Source organism: Arachis hypogaea, chromosome 11 (genome assembly GCF_003086295.3).
Source record: "Arachis hypogaea cultivar Tifrunner chromosome 11, arahy.Tifrunner.gnm2.J5K5, whole genome shotgun sequence".
NCBI lineage: Eukaryota > Viridiplantae > Streptophyta > Magnoliopsida > Fabales > Fabaceae > Arachis > Arachis hypogaea.
This window is the reverse complement of record NC_092046.1, coordinates 122,225,949-122,229,855: the sequence shown is the minus strand read 5'-3', so window position 1 is coordinate 122,229,855 and position 3,907 is coordinate 122,225,949. Positions and strand designations below refer to the sequence as shown.

Genomic DNA, 3,907 nt, shown 5'->3' with positions numbered 1-3,907 from the left:
TTGAATCTCTTTTCATCGAAAGGAATGCTCTCTACTGGTTCCTTCCTCTTTTGCCTTTTGGAGCTTGATGATGCCATGAGCTTGAGTTTGCTGTGTGAAAAGGGTGGAAGGTACGGATAGATGAGGAATTCGGTTGGTTAGGACAAGGTGTAATGAAGGAATTCGGATGCAGAAGGTGTGAAGTGTGAGAAATGGCACTTTGGGTGTGAAGGGGAAGTACAGACTAGGACTCACTTATTTAGGGAGGTGGTGAGTGAATGGAAGGTGTGGATTGATGGAGTTGTTGTGTGATGGACGGATGGGGTTTATCAATGGAAGAGGACAAGGATTGCCAACTTTATGATGGGGTTGGTTCAGTTTCCAAGTTTGTTCTTCTTCCAATGTTGCATGGCAACCATTCCCAATGCATTCCCCCTTGAGACACGTGCGAAATATTCTTCCTTTTGTGTTATCCGAACCCTTCAATGCCCCATCAATGATCATACAAAATAAAAAAATGATTAAAAACACACTTGTAGGAAGTGGCGGCAAAATTTAAAGAATAACTAATTTTTAAAGTTTTTGTTTTAACTAACTAAGTGCCATTCATTAGTGCAAACCAAATGACTAGCTCAACATCCATGTGTACAATATTTGCAACACCAAACTTAGTTTGGTGTCGTGTGATGTAAAAGAATTGTTCAAGGCCTCTAAGAGTGACATGATATGGGTTACATTGATTTTCTCATAATGTGCCTTGAACACCAAACTTGTTCTTCACTATATGTTGCACACAATGACTCATACAAATGCATATCAATTTGATTTGAAATTCATGAACCTTGCATTATTAACTAATCTAAATGCATATAAAACATGTGTTGCCTCTCATGAAGCGCTTCTTTAGCGTCACTAGGTTGACGTTTTGCCTTTATCAGGGTGGTTGGTAATGCTTTAGATCTTCCCCTCTTGCAGTAGACCTATATCCATTGGCTTCATCAAGGATCTCCACATGTTCTAAGGAAAGAACTCTGTTAATGGTGAAGACCTTAGGTAACTGAGATGGGATAGTGGGGAGATGAGGTGGAATATCTGGGAAGTAGGCTGAGATCACTTTATCCCCCGGAGAAAAGTCCTCTGTAGGGATCTTCTTGTTCCTCCACCTCCTTGGTGCCTTCTTCTTTGTCCCTTTTGATGATGCCTTGCTCTTTGTGACCTCCTCTTCTAATGAAATTTTGTTGTTGGTCTCACATGACTCTGGTGGTTTAGGTTCCTCCTGATTTTCCTTAAGCTGTGACAGCTACTGAGTTCCTTGTTCATCAACTAAGGGGTTTCCCAGAGGTGTTGTTTGTGCTTCAGTGCTTGCTTCTTCCCTCGGTATCTCATTATGATCTTTGCTTGGTTCTTTGTTCTCTTGATCTGTTTCTTGTGAGAGTTTGAAGACATTGAAGCTGAGCTGTTCATCATGGATCCTCAAAATTAGCTCCCCTCGCTCCACATCTATGAGTGCTCTGGCTGTAGCTAGGAATGGTCTTCCCAATATGATTGGGTGAGTGTGACTCTCTTCCATGTCTAAGATGACAAAATCTGTGGGAAGAAAGTATTTTCCAACCTTTATTAACACGTTTTCCACCACTCCTATTGCTTGTTTTTGAGTTTTGTCAGCCAGCCTGATGACTACATATGTGGGCATTATCTCATTGATCTGCAGCCTCTTCATAAGGGATAAAGGCATTAAGTTGATGCTTGCTCCCAAATCACAGAGTGCTCTATTAAACCGTGTTTCTCCTATTGCACAAGGAATGTGAAAACTCCCTGGGTCCTTCCTTTTTATAGGCAACTCTGGTTGAATGAGAGCACTGCATTCCTTATTCATCACTATTGTTTGTCCTCCCTTGAGTGAGCTTTTCCTGGTCAGTAGCTCCTTCATATACTTGATGTATGAGGGCATTTGTTGGAGGGCCTTGATGAATGGTATGTTTACATGGAGGGATGCAAACAGGTCAAGAAACCTTGAGTATATTCTCTTCTCTACAGCACCATTGAGTAATTGGGGAAAAGGTGCATAGAGTTTCAGCAGCTCCTTCTGTGTCAGCTCCTTTTGTAAAGTTTTGGGTTCTTGGCGATCTTTTTCCTGTTTCTTTGCTGATGTCTCTCCAAGTTGTTCTAATGGCTTGTTTTGCTTTTCCTCAGTCTCCTTATTACTTGTAGTAACCATCTTGCAATCTTCCCATCTGACTTTCTTTGCTTCACCTCTCGGATTTTTCTCTGTGTCACTTGGGAAGCTATCAGTAGGTTTGGGAATCTTTTCAGATAAGTATCCCACTTGAAATTCCAGCCTCTTGATGGTGTCTCCCTGGTTCTTGATGCTAGCTCGCACCTCCTCTTTGAATACCTTATTATCTTGAATCTCTTTGCATATGCCCTCAAGCATAGTCTCAATTTTGGAGAGTCTATCTTCAGATGAGGGTGAGTTGAGAGTGGAGGGGTGAGTTTGGTCATTCTGGTTTTGGTAATGATGTGGAGAGGTGTTGTTAGGGTGGTGTTGATATGATCTTTGTGTGGAATGTTGGTGAGCTGCATGGTTGTTGGGGTTATGACGTCTCTGATCTTGGTTTTGATCTTGTTGATTTCCCCACCCAAAGTTTGGGTGATTCCTCCATCCAGGGTTGTAGGTTTTGGAGTATGGATCATGGGTTTGCCTGGGTGAATTTCCAATGTAATTGGCTTGTTCTTGCTCCTCCTCTGCCTCAGCATTCACTCCCTCTTGGGTTGCTGATGAGGTGGTGATTGCTGCCACTTGGTTCCTCTCCATCTTCTTGGTGAGGTCAGCCAGCTGCTTGGTAATAAGCTTATTTTGGGCCAGTAGTGCATCCACATTATTCAGCTCCATCACTCCTCTAGTGTTTCCTCTTTCAGAAGCATAGAAGTAGTCATTCTCAAGTACAGTTTCAATGACATCTATGGCTTCTTCAATGGTCTTCTTCTTATTAAGAGATCCCCCAGATGAATGGTCTACTACCTTCTTTGATTCATAAGAAAGGCCTTCATAGAAAATATGTAGCTGCACCCATTCATTGAACATATCTGGTGGACACCTTCTTGTCAGGTCCTTAAACCTCTCCCATGCTTCATATAGAGTCTCACCATCCTGCTGCCTGAATGTTTGCACCTCAGCTCTCAGCCTGTTAATCCGTTGAGGAGGATAGAATCTTGCCAAGAATTTGTTTACCAAATCTTCCCAGGTTGCTAAACTCTCCTTTGGGAAGGATTCCAGCCATTTAGATGCCTTGTTCTTGAGTGAGAAAGGGAACAGAAGTAGTCTATAGGTGTCAGGATGAACACCATTAGACTTCACAGTGTTACATATCCTCAGGAAGGTGGTTAGATGTTGATTGGGGTCTTCTTGGACACTCCCTCCGAATGAACAGTTGTTCTGAACAAGGGTGATGAGCTGTGGCTTTAGTTCAAAGTTGTTGGCATGTATGGTTGGCCTTTGGATGCTACTCCCACAGTTTCCTGGGTTTGGGTTGATGTAAGAACCCAAAACTCTTCTCTCTTGCCCAGCATGATTTGCTAGACCCTCTCTGCCATGGTTGTGAGCCTCTTCTTCATGATGGTTCTCCATGTTTTCATCCATGTTTGGTTCAAAATACTCTTCCTCTTCCTCAGCACCAACTACTCTCTTTCCTCTTGCTTCCCTCCTTAATCTAAGAAAGGTCCTCTCAGGTTCAGAATCAAATGAAGTTGAAGTCCCGCTTCTTCTCCCTGTCATCCAACCAACAAGGCACAAGCAAGAAACTAGATACAGAGACTATTCTTGTTAGAAATGTTGTTAGTGTGAGTGATGCAATATATCAAACAGTTAGTGGGTTAGTGGACTGAATCGTAAACAACTAAGAAAATAGGTAGTGGGAAGGGAAGAAAA

General features: G+C 42.4%; 1 non-coding gene across 1 annotated transcript; it reads left to right on the top strand.

The window, feature by feature from the left end:
- The first annotated feature begins 3,059 nt into the window (after positions 1-3,059).
- Positions 3,060-3,166, top strand: LOC112725681 (small nucleolar RNA R71). Its single transcript, XR_003164772.1, has one exon. It is a non-coding gene; the product is annotated as a small nucleolar RNA R71 (small nucleolar RNA).
- Positions 3,167-3,907: the final 741 nt, after the last annotated feature.